The sequence below is a fragment of the Aquarana catesbeiana genome, linkage group LG06 (genome assembly GCF_042186555.1).
Source record: "Aquarana catesbeiana isolate 2022-GZ linkage group LG06, ASM4218655v1, whole genome shotgun sequence".
Lineage (NCBI taxonomy): Eukaryota > Metazoa > Chordata > Amphibia > Anura > Ranidae > Aquarana > Aquarana catesbeiana.
In genome coordinates this window covers 153,228,611-153,242,718 of record NC_133329.1, presented here as the reverse complement: position 1 = coordinate 153,242,718, position 14,108 = coordinate 153,228,611, and positions in this window count along the sequence as shown.

Here is a 14,108-nt window from a genome sequence, read left to right as displayed (position 1 = left end):
CTCTGAGGTATAAATTGCTTTTAATAGTTCATCAATATCCTCAACTGGAAAGAGATACTTGGATGAGCTACCTGTATCTTCCTCTGATGCAGACTTTTCATCAGATGAAGAGACTGAATTCTTACCTTCCTCCAGATCAGAGGTATTGCGCAGTGGCGTCACTAGGGTTGGTGTCACCTGGTGCGGTAAAACATGGTGTCACCCCCCTCATGTCTAGGCTGCCCAGTACCCTGCATGTAGCGCACAGTCATGGGACGCACCCCAAACCGGCCCCTGTAAATTATAGTGTAGGGTGATATAGTGGCAGGTTAGGGTAGTATAGGGTGGTATAGTGGCAGGTTGGGGTGGTATAGGGCAGGTTGTGGTGGTATATTGGAAGGTATGGGTGATATATTGGCAGATTGGGGTGGTACAGGGCAGGTTGGAGTGGTAAAAGGCAAGTTGGGGTGGTACAGGGCAGGTTGGAGTGGTAAAAGGCAAGTTGGGGTGGTACAGGGCAGGTTGGGATGGCACAGGGCAGGTTGGAGTGGCATAGGGCAGGTTGGGGTGGCTCAGGGCAGGTTGGGGTGGCTCAGGGCAGGTTGGAGTGGCAGAGGACAAGTTGGGGTGGTACAGGGCAGGTTAGGGTGGCACGGGGCAGGTTGGAGTGGTATAGGGCAGGTTGGGGTGGTATAGGGCAGGTTGGGGTGGTACAAGGCAGGTTGGGGTGGTATAGGGCAGGTTGAAGTGGTATAGGGCAGGTTGGGGTGGTACAGGGCAGGTTGGGGTGGTACAGGGCAGGTTGAAGTGGTATAGGGCAGATGGGGTGGCACAGGGCAGGTTGAAGTGGTATAGGGCAGGTTGGGGTGGCACAGGGCAGGTTGAAATGGCACAGGACAAGTTGGGGTGGTACAGGGCAGGTTAGGGTGGCACAGGGCAGGTTGGAGTGGTATAGGGCAGGTTGTGGTGGTATATTGGAAGGTTAGAGTGGTATATTGGCAGATTGGGGTGGTACAGGGCAGGTTGCGGTGGTACAGGGCAGGTTGGAGTGGTAAAAGGCAAGTTGGGGTGGTACAGGGCAGGTTGGAGTGGTAAAAGGCAAGTTGGGGTGGTACAGGGCAGTTTGGGATGGCACAGGGCAGGTTGGAGCGTTACAGGGCAGGTTGGAGTGGCATAGGGCAGGTTGGGGTTCCTCAGGGCAGGTTGAAGTGGCACAGGACAAGTTGGGGTGGTACAGGGCAGGTTAGGGTGGCACAGGGCAGGTTAGGGTGGTATAGTGCAGGTTGGGGTGGTACAAGGCAGGTTGGGGTGGTATAGGGGAGGTTGAAGTGGTATAGGGCAGGTTGAAGTGGTACAGGGCAGGTTGGGGTGGTACAGGGCAGGTTGAAGTGGTATAGGGCAGGTTGGGGTGGCACAGGGCAGGTTGGGGTGGTACAGGGCAGGTTGAAGTGGTATAGGGCAGGTTGGGGTGGCAGGGCAGGTTGGGGTGGTACAGAGCAGGTTGAAGTGGTATAGGGCAGATGGGGTGGCACAGGGCAGGTTGAAGTGGTATAGGGCAGGTTGGGGTGGCACAGGGCAGGTTGAAATGGCACAGGACAAGTTGGGGTGGTACAGGGCAGGTTAGGGTGGCACATGGCAGGTTGGAGTGCTATAGGGCAGGTTGGGGTGGCACAGGGCAGGTTGGAGTATCACAGGGCAGGTTGGGGTAGCACAGGGCATGTTGGGGTGGTATAGGGCAGGTGTGGGTAACACAGGTCAGGTTGGGGTGGTATAGAGCAGGTTTGGATGACTGGCGCAGGGCAGGTTGGGGTAGTATAGAGCAGGTTGGGGTGTCACAGGGCAGGTTAGGACTCTATGCAGTGAGAGTGTGCTGTGCAGTAACTTACAGCATGCCTCATTCCTGCAGATGAACCTCGGGATCAGCCAGTGTGAAGAGGTCTGTGGAAGGAGTGGAGGAGGCGGCGCGGCCACACCCACAGCTCCGCCCACTATCTCCTTCAGCTGCAGGATCAGCCAGTGTGAAGGGGTCTGTGGGAGGAGTGGAGGGAGTGGAGGAGGTGGCGCGGCCACACACCCAGCTCCGCCCACTATCTCCTTCAGCTGCGGGATCAGCCAGTGTGAAGGAGTCTGTGGGAGGAGTGGAGGAGGCGGCGTGGCCACACCCCCAGCTCCGCCCACCAACTTCGGCTGCCTCGGAGATATTGGAGATCTCCGAGTGACAGCTTAACCTGAAGGGGGAGTGTTATAGGCAGCCTTCTCCCGCACTGCTGGATGCCCTGCTCGCACCGCTCTGAGGCAATCTATAGTAGTGTTTAGCGGCGGCCCCGGTGTCACCCCTCTGGTGGGTGTCACCCGGTGCGGGCCGCACCCCCCGCACCCCCATAGCAACGCCTCTGGTATTGCGTGAACTAATAGTCTCAGATACTAATAAGGGAAGGGACCTGGCAGAGGTTGAAGGATCTTGAGCTATGGGACTAGAAGAGGGAGGGCCTATACTAGCAACCCTGTCATTCAGTGACCGGAAAGAATCCACTACCTCCTTCATAGAAGTCCTTAACTCCTTAGAGGAGGAAGACTCTGAACTAGCTCTGGGTGGGATATAATCCACACAAAATAGCTTTTTAAAACTATCAGAGAGCCTGGCTCTACAGTTCCCACATTTCTTCCTCACCGGTTTGGCCTAGAAGAGAGCAGAAACAAGGGCCATGAATAAAAAGGATCCATACAAAAGAAGTCCCTTGCTGTAGCTATCCACAGACCAGGGCTTACTTTGGGGGCAGTATGGGACCCGGATACTGCCGCTGGTTCAATACGAGCAGACGTGTCCTCAGGCTCCATGAAGCAAGCGGAGAACGGTCGCAGAGAAGACTGCTGCTGTACCGCAAAAACTGTGCCTAGAATGGCGTTTTTAGCAGACCATTCCCCTGCAGCATGTCCTCAGTGTCTCCACACCATGCTCCTTATAAAAACTCGGCGTCTGGAAGTGCGTCATGTGACTTCCGGTTCCGGCGCCATCTTGCTGCATCACCGGAAGTCCTCTTGACGCCATCTTGGTACACCGGAATGAAGCAATTAGGAGGACACAGTTCCACACATCAGCGCTGGGGAAAGGAAGGGAGTTGCCACCATTTTACAAAGGCAAGTAACCCTTAGAAATAGGAAACCCTTCTGGTACAGACCATCATCCAGGACTTGGCCACAACTAGTCCTGGTTGAAACCAGAGAAGGGGGGTCCACCAACCACAGTTACCAGACCATAAGAAAAGAACAAACATGTCGGTGCTAATAGGAGGGACTGGAAACACAAAACAACTGAGGGCCAGAGGAAAAGGAGGGGCCTTTTAAATTCTATCTGATTTGTGTTTTCTGTAGAGGGCGGAGCCGATCATCTCTCAAGTAGCTGTCCTGGAAGGTGAGGGGGGAAAAAGTGAGTTCATCTGCTTTATATGAGACAGCACAATCTGTGTGTGCAGGTGAGGGAAGCTTGCGTGAAGAAAAAAGCAACGTGCTTTAAAGTGACAGTGCTCCATTTTGTTGCTGGACTGCGCAAAAGTGTTGTGGAGTAACTGCGAAGATGAAGCAAGGGTTTGAGCCTTCCGGCGAGTATTGCAGGCTGTTTTTTGCTTCACCAACTCCAGTTAAAGGGAAAGTGCATGCTGTTGCCCCTGACAAACGCTGGTGCAAGCAGGCCAGCTATCAATGTGCAGAGTTTGAAAGAGGATGCAATTGGGGAAGCCCTGTTAAGGCTCTGAAGCAAGAGGGCTGTTTGCGGTGCAGAGAGTGGGGTCACGTTGTCTCCAAGTGCCCTTTGTCTCAGTCTCCAAGACAAGGTGACATGGCCAGACAAAGGTCTGCAACAATGTTTGAGAAGCCTGATTTGAATGCCAGGAGTGACCAACAGGCTGACTGGAAGTTTGAGAGGTATGTGGTTGCCCATAGAAACGGCGGTGATGTCATGTCTGCGGCCCACATGAGAAACGTATTGTGACAAAGGATCAAGGCAAGTTGAAAGCAACAATGCTACAAGGAGCGCAAAGTCGCTGTTTGGGAGAGTCAGCAAAGTACAGCTGGAAGAGTGCCATCTCCCTTAGCAACGAGAGATCGGGTGTTAACCAGGAGGAGGAGCTACATTGGAGATGTGGAGCAGCGACCCACTAAAGATATGTGCAGAAATGTACCATGCCTGGAATGTGGTCAACTGGGGTATGGAATCTTTTCTTGTCCCAGGTTGTAGAACATAGCTGGTGATAGTGCTACTGGTCAAGTCTTTTTCTGAAAGCCCAGGTTCCTGTTTAAAAATGTTTTCAGTCACCTCTGGCAGCAGTGAGGAAGTACCGTTGTGCCTGCAGGGGGTGCTACGGAGTCAGAAATGGCTGCTGCAATTTCATCCCATGGCCACCAGGGAGAGTTGACCAGTGAAAGTGCAACAAAGGATAGACCACGTACTCAAGTGAATATGCCAACTCCTGTTACGTTGATGGGTAAGACTGGTGCTGGTAAATGCATAGAAGGGACTGAGTATGTGACTGTGCACACTGGAGAGGAGGTGACCCCCAAATGGGAGATCCACTGTCTGTGTGGAAAAGGACTTGCCTCGCTGCAGTGCCCTGTCCAGTGGGGAGGCAAGTGGTAAACTTGAATGTGACAGTGTGATGGGTAAAACTGCTAATATTGTGTTGGCTAAAGTTGATGGTCCAGTTGCTAATGAGCTAGTGCAGCTCACTAGAGGTAAAAACATTGCTATGAATGTGATAAAAGATGTGCCATCTCCCCTAGCAACAGTGATGAATGCCACAGAGGTGTCCCTAGAAACCCCCAGGGAGCTCTGCGTTTTGGAGCCGGAGGTTGCCTGGGACAAATATGGTGCTGCTCTGAGGGATAAGTGGGTACCTGAACATGGTGATGACAGGATGTTAAATGTTTAAAACTGAAATGTTTGAAACCCTCATGGTGGAAATGGGTTAATGCAGTCTGGCAATGACAGATATGAAAGCGTTCATGCGTTTAATGAAGCACCACTAGAGTAAGGTGGTGAAGGTGTGGTATTGCAGTCTGCTATGGTTAAAAATTTAGTGCCACAATCTTCTGTGAACCAAAGTGATATGTGCAATGTGTCTGTTGCTGAACCACTCTGTCCCTCTGGGTCTCCTTGCGCAGTAGGAACGGTACTGCGTGGTACCTATGGGAGCACAGAGATAACAGACTGGGACAGGTAGACAAAAAGCCTGTTGGCTTTGTTGGAAAAGGCCTCTGTTGGTAAAAGTGGAGCAGACATGATTTCTGCGGTGCCAGATGAAGGACCTGCAGAGCCATTTATATGCAAGGCTGCACTTGCTACTGCAGATGATGTTGCTCATGAGATTGAAACGCCAAGTAAGGGCGAACGCACAGAAGAGGTCATGTCTGTGATCCACAAAGGGCCTAATGATGTGGTAATGGATAATGCCAAGCCAAATGAGCTGGTGTGGGTGGAAGTGCCAGATGGCACAGCAATACATGAAGTGATTGTAGTCACAGGTCCAAATGTTTTATGCGATGATGATCAGGAGTCAGGACAGTTGTTGGGAGAGGATCTCATGCCAGTGGAGTTGGTGTATAGTGAAGCTGCCATAGACAACCCCTCCGCTGGGTGCAGTTTCTCTTCAGACACTGCCCTGCCGAACATGAATGAAATGAAATATGACAAACGCATTGATATTTCTGACCGTGATGAAAAATGCAGCGCATTGTCAATTTTTGATGGTTTGGTTACCATGGGTGACAACAAAAATAATGGCAGACCTGATGGTCTTGGTCAAGTTGATCTGGTTGTAGCAAACCCTGAAAAATTTAATGAGATAGGGAATGGTATGATTGACACAGAGGTAAAAGATACAGCAGAATTGGGCCCCCTACAGGTTCAGGAGGGTAGGTCTGGGGAAGATTTTCTAAGGTCTGAGAAGAACCGTGGTAAACAATGGTTGGAAGGAAATAGCCCAAAGCGCAGCAAGGTGTCACAGGACGTAAAAACCTCAGAGTGGCAAGCCAGTCAGGATGTCCTTCAGAGCGAGACTAGGATGGGACTGCAGTCATATGAGGATGTTAGTGATGAAACTGACAAAAGGAAGCATGCAGTGTACAGGAAATAAGTGACGCTGAGTTTGGCCGGTAAGAGGGTGCCCGTACATAGAGCGCAGAGAGGGACCAGTGTCACCTCAATAAAAGAGCCCCTGCTTATCACTAAACAAGGGTTTAAAAATCGGATTCCTTCCAAATTAATTTAAAGAGAAAAAGGGTGTCTAGTGGACATTAAGGGAGCACTTTATAACAAGATTAGTAAACTCCCTACTGTCAAGGTGGCTAGTGTAGGCCCAAGGGAAATAGAAAGACATCACTTTTGGAAGCGTACACGTAAAAAGGCATGGAAGTGTTTTTGTAGAGCCCGAGTAAATGTAGCAAGGGGACGTGGAGAAAGTCACCTGATGGGACAAGATTTGGCCCATGTGGGTGGTAGCTTGCATGGTCATGCCAAAGTGAGGAGGTTGTACTGGTGTGTTCCACCCTCTGGGTCGAAACAAGGGGGAGGGGATATGTGATAGTGTGGTACCCCACCAGTGTATTGGTCCAGGATTCTCAACCAGGCAGGTTGAAGGACTCCAGGGTATTTGCTTGTTTGAGAGGAAACTGGCTTTTCAGTTTCCTCATTATTTAGTAAGGTCCATTTTGGGACCTGGAGCCTGGGGATTTCTTAGAGATCCAGGTGGGATGAAATCCCCAGTCCTGTGTCCAGGTTTTGGGACTCACCGTCACACTGATTGTTCAGGTGTGTGTGGGCCTGATAGCAGAGTCAGGACCATGATTCTGGGCTCCACCCAGAGAGACAGGAGGTCTCCAGGAGTCCAGGATTGCAAGGGAGAACCCAAAGAGTGCAGGAGTGCACTGAAGTATCCAGAGAGTGCAGGCTGTAAGGTAAAAGCCAGAGACCTGAGTCTGAGGTCGCTGACAGTAGTCAGCAGAGCTCCATGTGGGAGCCTGAGCAGTGGTGTCTGCTGCTGAAGAGAGCCAGGTGGCTCGGTATTTTGTTTGCAATGCTGCATGTGTAAGCCAGGAGGCTAAATATCCTTTTTGTTTAAAGCTGATGGTGAACACCCCCCCCCCCCCCCCGCGAGGGAAACTACTTTTGTTTTTCATTTCTGGAACATTGATTTTCTTTAACCACTTCAATACCAAGCTTTGAGGCTTTGAGCAGGTATATCTGAATGATGCCTGTAGTTACAGATATCATTCAGATATTGCCGGTTTCAGCCGGTGAATCTCTACACCATAGGAACGATCATAGCGGCCGTTCCGCCGCTTGATCATTCCTATGGGAGGTGAGAGGGGACGTCCCCCCCCCCTCCCGCCGCCCTCCGGTACCTGCTCCGACTCACTGTTACGATCGGTGAGGCGGAGAGTGGATCCGCCGGCGCCGGATGTAGATCATAGAGATTTCCGGCGGACCAGATGGTCCCCGGAGTCTCTATGATCGTCGGAGGCCGGGCTTGACATTTAAAAAAACGGCGCCGCTTCGGCTTGGAAGCGGCGATCGTTTTATTTTTTAATTTTTTTTTTTTTTTTTTTAATTTTAGGCTTCCCAGCCTAGTGGTGAGATATGGGGTCTTATTGACCCCATATCTCACTATTAAGAGGACCTGTCATGTCATATTGCTATTACAAGGGATGTTTACATTCCTTGTAATAGGAATAAAAGTGATCAATTTTTTTTTTCAAAAAAGTGTCGCTTGTATGGGTTTCTTGTTCGGGCTGATTGGAGTGTTCGGTAGCTGCCTTTGTGTTCGGAAATGGAATGTCCTAAACGGCTTTAACCCCTTTCATACTCAGGGTGTCGTTACAATTGTTGGCAAGCAGCGGGATGATTCCCACAGCCCAGGACAGCTACAAGAGGACACAGGCCAATGGAAGCACAGTATGAACGGCTAAAATGCTCTACCCTTGAGGACTTACTGGAGAACCGGGGCCGACCGGCCAACAACCATAAGAAGAGGGACATTATCGCAGAACTAGTCAAAATGGATAGAGCCGAAAGGCCCAGTGTAACAGACAGGACTCCCGAAGTGGCAAGTTTTGATCGCTGGCACATTATGGCCCTAAACCTACAGCGGCGATCATAGACCGAGCTATAGCGGCTGTGGAGGCAAATTGGCTACAGCAAAAGAGGTGCTGCAGCAGCAGGAGTCACAGCAGCACCAAATGAAAGGAGAAAGGTACATTTTGCTGCTTTTAAAAATTTCATCGCAACAGAAGGGGAGATGCTGGGTACCTTGCCGATTTTGAGTGGCAATGTGCCCACAGAGGAATGGGTTACCATCTTGTCTGCGAAATTGTCCAGCCAGGCCAGTGAAGCGTTCAGGATCATCCCAGATGAGGAGATTATGAACTATGGGCTGGTAAAAGAAGCACCAAAGGCATACAGAAGCGGTTCTGAGAGACAAGCAAGCAGACTGGAGATTCATATACCGAGTGGACATGCCGCCTACACCGCACGGCATCCCACTGGGTCGCTGAATGCCAAGCAGTATCCGGGGAAGAGGTTCCTGCTGGAGCACTTCTATGACAAGCTGTCCCCAGAAGTCAGAGTGGGTTGGGACTGAAAACCTTTCACCTTGCCTGAAGCAGCTCGCCTGGCGGACGAATACACAGACGCCCGCAAACTGGATTCCCCTGTGGTCCAGACAACAGCTCGGGTGGATTATCGATCAGCGGCACCACCTCCAGCGGCCACTTATTCTCAGCAGCCCAGGTTCAACTCCCAGGACTACTCACAACCCATCAGGTGTTTCGGGTGTAAACAGCTAGGGCATAAAAAGCCAGACTGTCTGTTGAATCCAGCCAGGCAGTCCCAGTCGTGGAGAAAGCCAGCAGGGGTGAATCCCTGCACATCCATGTCTGCGGCTCACTGCGTTGAGGAGGAACATTGGGGCGTCCTGCACAAGGCTGATCCCATACAAGCAGCTAACCAGGACAACAGGCAGCAACACAGGCAGACTGGCGCCACCATGACCCTACTACAGAAGAACCTTATCCCAGAGAGCCAACACACCGGAGACACTGTAGCTGCAAGGGTAGCAGGAGGCACCGTTTTCCGGCTACATGTTGCCCGTGTTCACCTGGATTGGGGGGTTGGTTCGGGACACGTGAATGTGGGGGTGATGAAGGATTTGCCAGCAGATGTACTACTGGGGAATGATTTGAAGCCAACCCAGTGAATACCCATGCCCAGACCGTGCTGTTGGAACCAGCCTGCTTGCTGCTGAGACCCAGGTAAGACTATCTTCCTCGACATGTACCTTAGACCAGGCTCCCCTAGGCTGGGATACCCCAGAGGCATTCGGGAGGGAAACCCGGGAGGACCCGGCCTTACATAAGTATAGGGCTAAGGCAGATACTCAAGAAAGCGATATAGATGGGGAGCTTTATGAATGGGTGGGGGAAAGACTGTATAGGATCCCTAAGCCATCCCCGAGAAGTAAAGCCCCTTCGCAGAAACGACAGCTGGTGGTACCTAAGAAATACCAGCTGGAGATTCTGCGAATCATGCATGATGTACCACTAGCAGGACATCTAGGGTCCCGTCGCACAGCCCATAGAATTACACAGAATTTTTTCTGGCCCAATTTTAACCAGGATGTCCGACAGTACTGCAAAACGTGTGACACATGTCAATGGGTGGGTAAGCGGGGGGGACCACCCTAAGGCCAGACTTATGTCCATGCCTATTATTGGGGAGCCCTTTTACCGCGCAGCCGTTGACATTGTGGGTCCCTTGGCCAGGCCCAGTCCATCCAGGAAGAAGTATATTCTCACTGTGGTGGACTACGCCACCCGTTGCCTAGAGGCAGTAGCTATGTCCAACATTGAAGCAGACGGTAGCTGATGCCCTGGTTAAGATATTTACTAGAGTGGGGTTCCCTAAGGAGATTCTCTCAGACCAGGGAACCCAGTTTACCGCTGTGCTCACCCAGCAGTTGTGGAAGGTGTGCAATATTAAGCCCTTGCTGAGCTCACCTTAACACCCCCAGACTAATGGTCTCTACAAGCACTTTAACGGGACCCTCAGCCAAATGCTGAGGACCTTTTAGGACGCTTGCAGAGACAGGGAGAGATTCCTGCCTCACCTGTTATTTGCGTACAGAGAGGTACCCCAGGGGTCTACTGGGTCCTTTCCCTTCGAGTCTCTCTATGGGAGAAGGGTCCGTGAACCCCTCAATCTCATTATAGGACACTGGGAGGGAGAGACAGAGCAGGAGGGGACCCCCATAGTGCCCTAAGTTCTGGAACTCAGGGACCGCATGGAGCAACTGTCTCTGATGGTAAGGGAGAATCTCCAGGCGGCCCAGGGCAGACAGAAGAGATTGTATGATCGGGAGGGCCCGATCTCTCTAGAGTCTAGAGTCTCTCTATGGGAGAAGGGTCCGTGAACCCCTCAATCTCATTATAGGACACTGGGAGGGAGAGACAGAGCAGGAGGGGACCCCCATAGTGCCCTAAGTTCTGGAACTCAGGGACCGCATGGAGCAACTGTCTCTGATGGTAAGGGAGAATCTCCAGGCGGCCCAGGGCAGACAGAAGAGATTGTATGATCGGGGGGGGCCTGACAGTGTATCTTCCAGGTTGGGCAGAAGGTCTTGGTGCTCAAGCCTGTGAAGACCAACAAGATGCAGGCATCTTGGCAGGGCCCGTATAAAGTAGCAACCCAGGTATGTGATGCTACCTATGTTCGTGCCAGCTGTGCAGATGAAAGAATCCAGAGAACCTTTCATGTGAACATGCTGAAGGAGTATCAGAAATGGCAGAAGGATGTTTCTGTAGTATGTGCCCCTGCTGCGGACGACTCCGAAAGTTTACCCATCCCTGACTTACTAGAGAGGGACCCCCAGACTGACCTCATTAGTCTTGTACAGCTAGGGGGATTGGTTAAGCCCCACAAAGAAGGAACAGGCTAAACTGCTTCTGTGGGAGAAACGGGCGACTTTCTCCGAAAAAAAACGGGCTACACGACCCTGGCTGTGCATAAGGTAGAGACCCCTGAACAAGCACCCCTTCGACAGCCCCCCCCCCCCCCCCCCACCGTATCCCTGAAGCAGTCTGAGAAGGAATGTGGAAGGAGATGCAGGATATGACTCAGTTAGAAGTCATTGAGCCCTCTGACAGCCTTTGGGCCTTGCCTGTAGTCCTGGTGTCTAAGACAGAACTACCCAGTTCTTCGTGGACTACAGGCGACCACCACTGACGCCTTCCCGATGCCCAGGGTAGACAAACTGCTAGATCGTATAGCCAGGGGACGTTATTTAACTACAAAAGACCTGTGTAAGGGCTATTGGCAGATTCCCCTGGCTGAGGATGCTATCCCCAAGTCGGCATTTGTTACCCCGTTTGCCCTGTACCAGTCTAAGGTCATGCCATTCGGGATGAAAAATGCCCTGGCTACCTTCCAATGTATGGTGGATAGGCTCCTTGATGGTTTTCAGGATTTTGCATGTGCATACCTGGATGACATTGCAATCTACAGTGGGTCTTGGGAGGAGCACCTGGTTCACATAGGGGTGGTTCTGGACAAGATTTGGGCCGCAAGCCTGACCTTGAAACCAGACAAGTGCCATCTAGGTATGGCGGAGGTGCAGTACCTGGGACACAGAGTAGGGTGTGGGAACCAGAGACCAGAGCCAGCCAAGGTAGAGGCAGTAGCTAACTGGCCCACACCCCTAAGACCCAGGTATTAGCCTTCTTGGGGACTGCAGGGTACTACAGATGTTTTGTCCCTGATTATAGTGCTACCGCCAAGCCCCTGACGAAAAAATAATTTACCTAGGCAGGTCCTGTGGTCTCCAGCTTGTGAAGCTGCGTTTTCTAGCCCTCAAGCAAGCACTTGTAAATGCCCCTGTCTTGGCCGCCCCAGTACCTAACAAACCTTTCCTTGTCCACACAGACGCTTCCATGTTTGGATTGGGGGCTGTGCTGAGCCAAATATGGGAGGATGGAGGAGAGAACACCCTGTCGCATACCTGAGCAGAAAGCTATTACCCCAGGAAGTGAGCTATGCGGCAGTGGAGGAGGAGTGCTTGGCCCTGGTCTGGGCTCTTAAAAAGTTGAACCCTTATTTGTATGGACAGGAATTTTCATTAGTCACCGACCGCAACCCATTGGTCTGGCTTAACCAGGTCTCAGGAGACAATGGCAGGTTGCTGCGGTGGAGCTTAGCCCTGCAACCTTACAAATTGACCATCAGCTACCAACCCGGTAACCAAAATGGCAATGCTGATGGGTTGTCCCGGTGTCTTGCCGAGAAATTTCCCTCGGCGGATAAGTTCCCCCCCTGTACTGCGCAGGCGCAGCGCCTGCGCAGTACGAACTACTGTCAGCCGCCGGAGATAGCCGAAGCTCAAACGCTTCAATCAGCTGTACACGGCGCCTGCGCCCTAGGTCCAGGTTCCTTTCCCACCATCCAAGTGGACCTAGAGGGGGAATCTAAAAGAGCCGAGCAAAGCGAGGCCGTGCCTGAAGCGTGGCGAGCGAAGCGAGCCCGCGAGGGGCCCTCTTACAGGCGCCGTGTACAGCTGATTTTCAGCTATTCCGCTTCGGCTATTTCCGCTGGATCCTACTGTGCAGGCGCAGCGCCTGCGCAGTAGAGGGGGGAACTTATCCGCCGAGCGGAACTTTCTTGGCAGAACACCGGCAAATGGACGTCTCTCCGGCCCCCTAGTTCCGGACATCCCCCAAGTTGACCCGAGAAGGATCAAGCCGGGTCGGGGGGGGAAGAATTATTCGTATGGGTTTCTTGTTTGGCTGATTAGGGTGTTCGGTAGCTGCCTTTTGTGTTCGGAAATGGAATGTCCTAAACGGCTATAACCCCTTACATTCTCGGAGTGTCGTTACAGTTATATCGGAATATTTCACTAGTAGGTATCTGCATCTTGTATTTAAAGTGTTGTAAACTTCATGCTCATTTAAAGTCCACCTGAGCGTGGACTCAAGTGGACCATAACATCCGGACCGGAACCAAGCCTGCCACAGAGGCTTGAAAAGCCCAGGCCAGATTCCGGTTCAGTCTCTTGCAATAGAACGCATGCGAGGTAAAATATACCGATTATCCATTATGTCAGGAAAGGTCCCCTCCACTGGTAATATCGATCATTTGGCGTGCAGTACTGAGGTCCACCAGCAGTTTGGAGCTGTCAGAAGAGCTTTTTCCTGCTGGTATTTTGTCATCTTTGGGCCACAGTACTGGTGTCCACCAGCGGAGGAATCCTGGCAGTATGGAGCAGGTATTACCTTCTGCAGACAGGCATCACCTGATTTTATTAGCAGCTGTAGTATAAATACCCAGCAAGTGCAAACTTCAGAGAGGTAACACGAAGTGGGAGGTTGTGAGATGACAGCCAGACCCTGTCCCCAACCTGGTAGAAAGGCATGCGTCTGCGGTCAGCATGGAGTCTGTACTTATCATTAGCATGTCGCAAAGCCTCCTTGACTTTTGCCCAAGTGGAACGAAGACCACAGATGTTCTCTAACGCAGGAATACTCTGCGGAACAAATGGGTCAGGCAACATGGAAGGTTGGAAACCATAGTTTGCCATAAATGGGGACAATCGGGAAGCAGAATTCAAGGCACTGTTGTGAGCAAACTCCGTCCACAGTAAGAGGTCTGACCAGTTGTTATGATGGTCAGAAATATAGCAACGTAGGAATTGCTCCAAGAACTGATTGGCTCATTCTGCGGCCCCATTAGACTGCGGGTGATAAGTAGAGGAGAAAGCAAGCTGAATTCCCAACTGTGCACAAAAGGCTCTCCAGGACACAAACTGGCTACCCCATCTGAGACAATCACCTTGAGTAGCCCATGTAAGCGAAAGATCTCCCGAGCAAAAAATTCAAGCCAGTTCCTTAGAAGTGGGCAACTTCTTAAGTGGAATTCAATGAGACATTTTCAAGAACCGGTCAACCACCATAAGGATAACAGTGTTGCCCTGGGAGTTGGGTAACTCCACAATGAAATCCATAGACAGGTGGGTCCAGGACCTCTTTCCATTGGGTATGGGTTGTAGGAGGCCCACTGCAAGGTGTCGTGGAGTCTTACTCTGAGCACACACTGA